Source organism: Rhinoderma darwinii, chromosome 13 (genome assembly GCF_050947455.1).
Source record: "Rhinoderma darwinii isolate aRhiDar2 chromosome 13, aRhiDar2.hap1, whole genome shotgun sequence".
NCBI classification, from domain to species: domain Eukaryota; kingdom Metazoa; phylum Chordata; class Amphibia; order Anura; family Rhinodermatidae; genus Rhinoderma; species Rhinoderma darwinii.
In genome coordinates, this window is record NC_134699.1 from 47,301,151 (window position 1) to 47,311,777 (window position 10,627).

Genomic DNA, 10,627 nt, shown 5'->3' on the forward strand with positions numbered 1-10,627 from the left:
CCCCCTCTGAGTCAATATGGGACAGATGGGGGATCACTGGAATACTCCATCATGTCAGGCTGCTGACTATCACCGTCTCAACTGCCTACTACGCCACCCTCCTGGCTGGCATTCCTTCATAACAGTCTACCAAGACAGATTGAGGCTTTAGTATCTGTCACTCAAACTTGCAAGATGAAATAGCAATTGTACACAAGGATCTTAAACTGCTTACTAGCCGAGTGGATACCATAGAATGGCCACAATACGCATATTGATAACTTTTTTGGCAATACCCCACTTTTGCGTATGACTGATGCTTGTATGGGCTCTGACGTGGTCAGATCATGCTGCGTGCTCTGTGTTCCTCATGACCTCCCAGTCCCATAACTCGTGTGCCATTGGAGACAACGAGACCCTTCTCAAGAGGGAGGCATTTCACTGCCATTTATAGCAGTATTTTTTTAAAACATTGGCTCAGTTTTCTCAGAAGCAACCCTCTGGGAGGCACACAAGGCTGTTAGAGGGCATTGTATTCTTGCTACACTTAAATGGACTGAGCTCCAGACTAGGTTGCAGTCTCTGGAATCTACCAAAGGCACTAAATCCTACTAAATGTACCCTTAAACAGCTAGCGGATGTTACAGCCCAAATTAAGGACTTGCTACTTCGTAAAGTGGACAAGATTAATCTAATAGTCTTTTAGAAGTTTGATAAACCCTTTAAGTTGCAGTGAATTGAGGCACATGCAAAATACTCCATGCATTCCTATGGATGTGGCATTGCACCCTGGACACTAGCAAAGAATACAGACATGGATTTAACAGGTATTTAATGCAATTCTATGTACAGAATACATTGACAGGTTCCAATTAGCATAAGATTGATCAACAAACACAAAAAAAATAAAAATTTGGAGTCATCTTCCTAAAAGCTTGTTAAAGTTGCATGTTTCTCAGAAGTACTCACTAGCGCAGCTCATCTAGAAGTCTGTCAGGAATAGTGGGACTTCACAACGTTGAAAGGTTACAAAACACCCGAGAAAGTGAATGTGGCTGTGACTAAAAGTTGCTGTTCAAGTCATGAAGGAAACTAGTCACCAGGATAATATCTGTATTTGGATGTCAGAATGGCTGCCCTACACTAGACCCCCTTCTATGAGCCAGAGCCGCTCCCATTCATCTGAAGTACCACCATGTGGAATTAGGTGTTTACCAGGGGGGGGGTCTCAGGAGTTGGTTTGAGCTCCGAGAACTATTTAAAAAAGGTATTGTTCAGATGAAGAAGTGTCTTTTCCAGAAGCCGCACTGAACTTGTCTGCAGATGAGGACCAGCATTGCAGCCAAGTAGGATGCTGTAACAAAAAAATAAAATGTCATCGTAAGCATTTTTATTAGGCAAGACCTGCAAAAGAGTAATAGTCCTAGCCTAATATTAGAAAGGATAGCAGCTAGAAGCAAGACATTTACACAGAGGCCTCAGTAATAGAATGTGTCCTCATGTACAACATGTCAGACAGGGATAACAAACATCACAGGCTCTCCAGATTTACATTACACTAATCCATAATACAACCATGTGAATGAGGTCTTATTGTCAGACATTGTGATCATTTGATAAAAGTGAAAGAAATTACCTTGCCACTCAGGTGTCACCCTCTTTCCATGTCCACACACCCATGTCTGGAAGATGCAGGATCACAGTTAGTACATTATACAACACATTAGAATTCTACATGACATTTATAAAGTGCTCAGAGAGACCCGTCTCACCACCTGCAGTCTGCCGGTAATTCCAGCTATTTATAGGTTAACTCATCATCGCACAGGATAGAGGCAGAGCGGTCAGACCGACATCCATGCACAACATTTAAGATATTTATAAGTCATATTACAGTTGATCCATGTATAAGTGGGGTCTGACATTGGCAGATTTCCTGCCTGGTAACAAGTGCCAATAAACATTAACTTGCCGATCGGCATGTTTTTATATGGAGCAATGATCTGGAATATGGGGACTCAAATCATGAATACTCCAGTGACATGTGGGATGAATCCACTTACCCAACTATCCATGTACTTTCTTGGCTGCATCCAAAGGACAGACTGAAAAGTGATACTGGGGGAAAAACAAATTTTAACATAAGACATAAGTGCAAAAAACACAACCAGGTCCTCTGGGGGGGGGGGGGGGGGGGAGAATGTGACAATCAGCAGAATATTTCCTCGTCAGTTATCGCATCTGACGGCACTTCCTATAGCCTGGTCTCATCATGTGTCACCAACTAGAAGGACCTGGGGCAATAACAGGTGGAGGTGTCGATGATTCTCCAATTCCTTCTAGCGAAAGTCAGTTGAGGGGGGAGGGGGGTTTCATCTTACAAATTCAGCTCTCTGGCTGCGTTCCTGCTCAGTGCTGCAATCCATGTACTACAGGGCAGCAGAGCGCTTCAAGAGCGCCATGTACTAAACATTAGTGACTAGTGTACACACTTGAGGGACACCTGTGTGGCCACCTTCACACTGCAAACTATGGGAGGGAAGCAGTACCTCAGAGTCAAGGGCATCGTTTAAAACAACTCCAATATCATGCTACAATATAAAAAGAAATGGGCAAAGACTAAACTTACCATGTATCACATCCAACAGGGTCAGACCTACAATAAATGAAAAATGCAGTTATATATCTGAAGGACTTAAACTGTAGTACATAACAAACTCAGTCCAGTAATACAGGATACGCAGTTAGCGCGGGTCATCAAGACGACTTCTGCAGTGCGCTCAGATAAACCTCTCACCACCTGCAATCTGACGGTAATTCCGTCTCTTTAAGCGTTAGTCTCATCAGCAGGGTTACCACGATAGCAGAATTTAGACTTGGATAGATAGTGTAGTATTGCAATACTCTATACCAAAATACTATGCCAGCAAAATAAAAAGTTGCCATGTTCTGATGTGAGGCACATGGTGTGATGAATTTTGAACCTCCATGTGCCTCATGTTAATATTAATAGTATGAGGTACATGATTAGGTTAATTACTATTAATGTGAAGCACGTTAGGTTCATAGTACCTTGTGCCTCACACATTAAGTGAAACAGTAGTTTTTATTTTATGACAGCGTAATCATTAACGCCATTTTTTTTTATTATGGTTGCAACGATGTGTATATTTTATATAGAGACTTATTGTAATATTTGTTTTGTTTTTTAATCTAATTTTATTTTTAAACATTAATGTACTGGCATATGTCTATGTCAGTACATTAGCTGTGTACTGAGGTGGTTAGGACATACCCAAGTATGCCCCAACAGGAAATATGGTCACAGCCCTGGGGTCCTTCAATGAAACCTGGACTGTCTGCCCATATATGGCATGGCCATCGATTGAGTCACAGGAATTTCCCATGATGCAATCGAAAGGGCATCCCTTCTCATTTTCCCCTTGAATGCTGCTTTCAGCTTTGATTAACTGCGGCTGTGTAATACAGCGATTGCCCCGCGGTCAGAATGAGGTGATGCGACCAGCGCTGCACTAATGAGCGTCGGGGCAGGGACTGACAGAAGATCGGAGTGTTTTGCAGTGCGCCCGCCATGTTCTGTCTTCAGTGCAGCACCAGTCGCATCACATCATGCTGACATGACTCAGGAGCAGGGCAATGGCTGTATCACAGCCGCAGCCCCGCTCTCATGTGTTACAATACTAAGCTGTGCGGATGCACAGTTCAGTATTGAAATAATGGTATCGAACCGTTTGAGGGTGCGCGACATTGAAACAGTATAGAAGTATCAATGCATCCCGAATTACAAGGGCTATAAACATGGAACATCCAGTAGTAATAGAGTATGTATCGCAGATGAGTTAGCAAGAGTTTGTAAGTAACATGAATCTGTAACAACCATGTGAATGAGGTCTTATTGTCAGACATTGTGATCATTTGATAAGTGAAAGAAATTACCTTGCCACTCAGGTGTCACCCTCTTTCCATGTCCACACACCCATGTCTGGAAGATGCAGGATCACAGTTAGTACATTATACAACACATTAGAATTCTACATCCCATTTATAAGGTGCTCAGAGAGACCCGTCTCACCACCTGCAGTCTGCCGGTAATTCCAGCTATTTATAGGTTAACTCATCATCGCACAGGATAGAGGCAGAGCGGTCAGACCGACGTCCATGCACAACATTTAAGATATTACAATCAGCTGATTGGTGAGGTCACATGTCAAAACCTATGGCATATACACAAGTAAAGCCTGATTAAGGGTGGTCACCTGCAGCAGATTGTTCCTGAAATGTATCTGAATGTGGCAGATGCAGATTTCTGTAGCAAGATCTGCACCTTACACATGGCCAATATTAATCAAGAGGTGGAGTTGTACTTAATCTTCAATTATACAGAGGAGCTGTGGCGGATTGTAATGGCACGAGTCCATCATGTGAACACGGCCTGAAGTGGCCATTTACTGCCAGTGGTCTCTGCCTTCTGACCCAAGAGCTGCTCCAACTTTATGCCATAAGAAATGGGTCATTACTGTACTATAGGCTTCTGGACAGCAGCATTTTAAGACACTTTAGGAACAATCACCACAGGCTCTCCATGAGGGTTTGAGGTAGCTTAGCTTACCTGACCATCCTTGTTTTTCTGGATGCAGCGAAGGTACAAACTGGAAAGGCTTACAAACTGAAGAAAACAAAAATATAAAATCATAAAGGGCAACATAAAACAACCCCAACCCAAAGGAAGGTGGTGACAATCAGCAGAATATTTCCTCGTCAGTTATCGCATCTGACGGCACTTCCTATAGCCTGGTCTCATCATGTGTCACTTAGCAAGTGGAGGGGTAGAAAATTCTCAAAGTCCTCATAGCGAAAGTCATTTGGGGGCTCCAAAAGGCAGCATTCAACCCTCAGGACCCCTAAGCTACAGCTCCTGCTCAGGGCTCTTGTGGTACAGCAGGGCATACAGAAAGCTTTGTACTAGAACAGTGACAGATCAGACTTTTTTGGGTACCACCAATAAAATGGTTTTTCAACTACGCACATTCCCAGCTGAACAAGTGTTGGCAGTAGAGTGTCCTTACGCAGCTTTGGTAAATGCCAGGCTTTACTAGAGTACGGCCTCGTATGTGCGGCCACCTTTCCACTGCAAAGTGGAATAAGCAAGACCTCATATGGAGTCAAGGGCAGAATTTGAGGCTTGCATATAATGTGCTACGTTAACAACTACTGGTCAACATTCATTTATAATAGAAAAAATAAGTTAGAAAAAAAAGTGGCAAGTGTGAATTACTTACCATTTATCAAACAAGGTCCAACCTAAAATAAAATTAAAATAGTATTACATATCTGGAGTCTATAAGAGTTTATGTGCTAGAAGTTAAAGATTTCTGGGGTGATCTACAAGAAAGCTTCTGCAGGGCGCTCAGATAAACCTCTCACCACCAACAATCTGCCGGTAATTCCAGCTTTTTAAAGGTTAGTCTCATCAGGGCGCAAACCAAGACTTGCATAGAACGTGGAAAAATCAATATGATAAGGGAAACCTCAATGAGCCATAATGCAATATTTGATTGCCCACTGACCAGTGGATGGGAATAGCACCAAAAATGCTATGTACAATAACCTTCTCAAAGTATTACTAGGGCTACGGATCTGGTACAACAACTAGTAAGAATATTTTATGTACTTTAGATGAATTAGCTTATGAGTTTGCATATAAGGTGTATCTAATACAGCCATGTGAATGAGGCCTAGTTGTCAGACATTGTGATCATTTGATAAAAGTGAAAGAAATTACCTTGGCACTCAGGTGTCACCCTCTTTCCATGTCCACACACCCATGTCTGGAAGATGCAGGATCACAGTTAGTACATTATACAACACATTAGAATTCTACATCCCATTTATAAGGTGCTCAGAGAGACCCGTCTCACCACCTGCAGTCTGCCGGTAATTCCAGCTATTTATAGGTTAACTCATCATCGCACAGGATAAAGGCAGAGCGGTCAGACCGACGTCCATGCACAACATTTAAGATATACATTAAATGGCAGAAGTGGTTTCCTTTTCGCTTTTGGTTGACTATTTGTAAGAACTGCTGTTACTACATACAGACCACTGCATTTTGGTTTGTTGAGTTTAAGGAGGCTGTCACCAGTTTAAGGGCTCGTCCACATGCTGCGGAATTTCCATGTTTTTTTCCAGCTGGAATTTCAGCCAGTGGATTTCATAAATCACATCCACATGCTGCGTAAAACTTCAAGCGAAAATTGACCTGCGGTGTGTACTTTTCTGACCACATGTTAAATCCTGCTGCAAAAGGTGTCCAGAATTGCTGCGGTTTGCCAGGAGTGGTCTCCTCCTAACATGAGGAAAAATGCAATTTACGCAGCATTTTCTGCCGCAAAAACTGCAGGAAATGGTGCATTTTTGCTGCAGGGGAAATCCTGACTTTCAATGGAATTGCTGCAGAAACTTCCTGAAACAATTCCATTGTGTGGACAAGCCCTAACACTTCCCTATCTCTTAACTAACCTAAACGCTGTTGAGTGAACTTTTTTTTACAAAACAAAAACCTTTATTGGTGAAAAAGTTCTGATCATTTTTACATTTACACAAATTTTCCAAATGCCCAACTGGGCTTTTTTCCCACCAAGTGGGTGTTGTAAAGAAGTGTATCGCTGACCAATAAGTCAGACTTCTCTTCATTCATGCCCAGCTTTATTCACAGCACAGCATGATCTCACGGTGAGTAAAGTTTGGCACGAATGAAGTGACATGCCGAATGGTCAGCGATACACTTAACACCCACTTGGTGAAACAAAACAGTTGGGCATTGGAAAAAAAAAATACTTACATAAATGTAAAAATCATCAAACTGTCACTAAAACGATTTTCAAAGAGAAAAAAAACCCAGTAGTAACCTACAACGAAGCATCTATTAGATGGTGAAAGCCTCAGACAATTGTGGTAAAAAAATATGAGATATGCGCCCCAAAATTCTATTAGGGCCAGTGTTTTCAGATGGTTTAACCCCTTGACGGTTATATCCGTCGCAAGGTGTTCGTTCCCGCGTAGCGACAGATACATCAGTCGCTCTGATTGGGTGGGAACTACCAGTACACCCACACGATCAGCGGCAGGAGCACGGCTGTTACAGCCTGGCTCCTGCCCCAATTGCCAGAATCAAAGCGCCTGCCGAGTCCGGCAGTTTAACCCTTTAAATTCCGCTGTCAAAAGAGACAGCGGCATCTAATGTTTGACAGCGCCAGGTAGATCCCTTTCACCCCATCGGCGCCCCTGCAAAGAAATCGCAGGGTGCCGTCAGGTTCTCATGGCAGCCGGGGGCCTAACAAAGGCATGGCCTAATAAATTGCCTGTCAGTTTTACACTGACAGGCAATAATGTATGGGAGCACAGCCTGCAAAAAAAACCAAACTAGTAGGACATGCCCCATATTTCCGGTTTTATGGCACGGACAACTTCCGTAGCGATACGTGAAAGGTGTCCGCAGCCAATAGAAACGGGCAGGTCCGTAAATGCGGAGTTTATTTTGGTAGTGCATGGGGCCTTAGACATTAGCTTCACTTTAGTCTCCAACTAAACGGAGAACCATTGGAAGAGTCAGTAAGGATTATGTAGGCACAAATCCACCATGTGTGAATATGGCCTACATCAGCCAGGTGTGTCTGCCCTTGGATGCAAAAACAGCAGTTCCAACTTTCCATGATGTAAGGACTTCTACAGCGAGGTCAGTAATAACCCAATACATCCGCTAGGTAACTAAAAGTTTTGACAGCCTGATCCAGTATTACATGGCTATTATAAGTCTACACAACTTAGCCACTGTAGAGCGTCAGAAGAAAGATTCTTACCTTTGGGCCTCCGCATTCTCCCATAATGCACAGCAGACACCTGCAGAAGGTTAGAGAGAATTAGACTACATGTCCTCATGTAAGAACTCCAGCACAAGAAAAGCCTCAGTATGTAGGTGTCCTCATTCATTCAGACAGGGATAACAAAGCATCACTGGCTTTTCATGACTGGTAAGAAAACTAATGCGAGCTACGAGATCCACATAATGCCAATACACAGCTGTATTCATTGCAGGATGCCAAGTGGTTTTTGGGGGGTACAGGTTGGTTCACCCACATGTAGAATGCTAAGAATGAAGCAAGTTTGGATGCTGGTCACTAGGACATGGGCAGTAACAGGTTTTACTGGTGCCAGCGAGTCACCTGCACGTTCCTCGTGCCATGCTTTTAAGGCTAAATTCACATGCAGATTTATTGCAGAAATTCCTGCAATGGTCTCACATCTTTAGGCTCAATGCACACGATGCGTATTACGTGCGGCAAGTCCACAGCGTAATACAGTACCAGCATGGTCAGTTTCCAGGAAATCTCATGTACACGCTGTGGTATTTCAGGACAGAAATGGACCTGCGGTCCTTTTTTAGAATCCGCAGCATGTCCACTTAGTTGCGTTTCCACGTGCAAATTATATCTGCCTAGGGCTGTGGAAAAAAAAAAAGTCGCACCATCAAAATACGCAACGTGTGCATGTAGCCTAATAGGGCTGGTAGAAATCCATGTGCTTAGAATTTGAGACGCAGAACTTTCTGAAACAAATAAGCCATGTGAACACAGCCCGATAGGTGCAGCCGAGTCCACAGGCATAACATGGGGGTATTTTATGGTCATCTGCGTAAGTGGTACTTGGTATATTGACTTCTCTAAAGTATAAGCTCCGTTACTAACTGATCACTAGGACTCTTAGGCTATGTTCACACGGGGTCTTTTGCCGAGTTTTTTGACGCGGAAACCGCGTCGCAAAACTCGGCAGAAACGGCCCGAGAACGCCTCCCATTGATTTCAATGGGAGGCGTCGGCGTCTTTTTCCCGCGAGCAGTAAAACTGCCTCGCGGGAAAAAGAAGCGACATGCCCTATCTTCGGGCGCTTCCGCCTCCGACCTCCCATTGACTTCAATGGGAGGCAGGAGAAAGCGTGTTTTCTGCCCGCGGCGCTCAATGGCCGCGGGCGAAAAACGGCGCGATCATTGCTATTCACACGGAGTATTTTGGGGGAGGAATATCTGCCTCAAAATTCCATTTGGAGCTTTGAGGCAGATATTCCTCCCCCAAAATACTCCGTGTGAACATAGCCTTAGGGCAGCAGTCTGGGCTGGTAACAGCAGTCTGTACTCTGTTTATGGGAGAAGTCAACACCAGACTACAGATTAGCAGAGAAGTCACAGGTGAAGGACAGGCACCGAGTCACCCAAAATCCCTATGCACTAAAGACAGGTATACAAGGAAATAACTTACCACGGTCAGTCTGGGTCCAAACTCCATGAGGGACATTCTCACAGCAGGCCTGTAAAATATACCACACGTTACCAGGTAATCCAAAGCCAAGTACCCACAACCAGGCAAGTGTTGTGGACCACCAGCAACCCTTTACCCAAGGGGCACATTGCTGGAGCATGCAGTCAGGAGAAGGGAGGCCTGGCTGTGACCTTATATGGAGGGGCCTGGGAAGTTGGAGGGGAGACCCTGCTGGGACTAATGGAGAGGGTTCTGAATGTGAATTAAAGTTTGTCATTATGTAAAGCATAGACTTCTCACGTTTAGGTTACACATCAGACATGCTACAGATCATAGACAAGATTACATCTGATAGTTTCTTCAAGGCTACAACTACCAGCGGCCGCTTTCCAGGCATGCTGGAAGTCGTAGTTAAGCAGAAGCTGGTGAGCCACGTGTAGATCACTAACCCCAAACACAGCGGCCACCATGTGTCTATAGACGACGCTGGGAATACAACGTATTCTGCCATCCCCAAAGTGCTCACCCACACCCGGCCAGCGAGGCCGCCACCAGCTTACACAACTAGCAGTACATACCCTCCTCCAGCCGTCACCGCCACGATAGAGACCTTACGAGGCCGTAAAGCGAGCTTTTATAGCACCTAAATCCCGTCTGCACTTCTCGCGATACAAAGAGGCGTATTTAAGGGAAATGTAGTTCTTGCTGAGCTATGGCGCATGCTCACTTAAGTTAACGACCAGAGACTTTCATTATCATTATGTGAAATAACGACACAAAGTACAGTCGCTTTAAGTTTTACTCTGTGGTGGAACTTGAGGATTTTTTTTTTGTTTTCCTTCTGCTTATTAGGTTGAGATGTAATGTTGCAGAGTAGCCACTATGTGGCGCTCTTTCGCTAAATATAAATAAATATATATGTCATGCGCAGTGCAGTCCTTCATAAAGCAGTGTAACTATCAGTCAGTGAATGTGACTGTACCATTTATACGGTGCGCTGTGAAATGCTACCAAGGTGCCACCTGTCTGAAGGGTGTTGGCTGGCACTGAAGGGAAATATTGCTGCTGGTGGCATGAAAATCCATTAGGGGCTAGAAATGCAGAACTGCTGATTGGGAGAGATAATGAGAATTCAGACTTTGCATATTACTGGGTCATTAAGCAGACAGTTAATTAGAGATTAAAAGGAAGATTAACCTCCTATGGAGAGATAAAGGCATAATCAAGTGCCGCGTCTGTATTATTGTGAATGTCCTCGTCCCCGTTGTCTTCTCCGCTGTGATATCTTTCCCCAGCCCGTTATTAATGGTAATGGA

At 44.0% G+C, this 10,627-nt stretch overlaps 1 long non-coding RNA gene and 6 other non-coding genes across 7 annotated transcripts; all 7 read right to left on the bottom strand.

Annotated features, from left to right (window-relative positions):
* Positions 1-794: 794 nt before the first annotated feature.
* LOC142665391 (uncharacterized) lies at positions 795-9,939 on the bottom strand. The gene is made up of 11 exons (XR_012851495.1): positions 9,890-9,939; positions 9,312-9,360; positions 7,860-7,899; positions 5,783-5,828; positions 5,280-5,301; positions 4,610-4,666; positions 3,937-3,982; positions 2,609-2,635; positions 2,043-2,097; positions 1,616-1,661; positions 795-1,333 (listed from the first exon to the last, which is right to left on the bottom strand). It is a non-coding gene; the product is annotated as an uncharacterized LOC142665391 (long non-coding RNA).
* On the bottom strand, positions 1,731-1,802 carry LOC142666868 (small nucleolar RNA SNORD65). Its single transcript, XR_012851758.1, has one exon. It is a non-coding gene; the product is annotated as a small nucleolar RNA SNORD65 (small nucleolar RNA).
* On the bottom strand, positions 2,187-2,257 carry LOC142666860 (small nucleolar RNA SNORD49). Its single transcript, XR_012851751.1, has one exon. It is a non-coding gene; the product is annotated as a small nucleolar RNA SNORD49 (small nucleolar RNA).
* Positions 4,052-4,123, bottom strand: LOC142666869 (small nucleolar RNA SNORD65). Its single transcript, XR_012851759.1, has one exon. It is a non-coding gene; the product is annotated as a small nucleolar RNA SNORD65 (small nucleolar RNA).
* Positions 4,738-4,808, bottom strand: LOC142666861 (small nucleolar RNA SNORD49). The gene has a single exon (XR_012851752.1). It is a non-coding gene; the product is annotated as a small nucleolar RNA SNORD49 (small nucleolar RNA).
* LOC142666871 (small nucleolar RNA SNORD65) lies at positions 5,406-5,476 on the bottom strand. The gene has a single exon (XR_012851761.1). It is a non-coding gene; the product is annotated as a small nucleolar RNA SNORD65 (small nucleolar RNA).
* Positions 5,898-5,969, bottom strand: LOC142666870 (small nucleolar RNA SNORD65). Its single transcript, XR_012851760.1, has one exon. It is a non-coding gene; the product is annotated as a small nucleolar RNA SNORD65 (small nucleolar RNA).
* Positions 9,940-10,627: the final 688 nt, after the last annotated feature.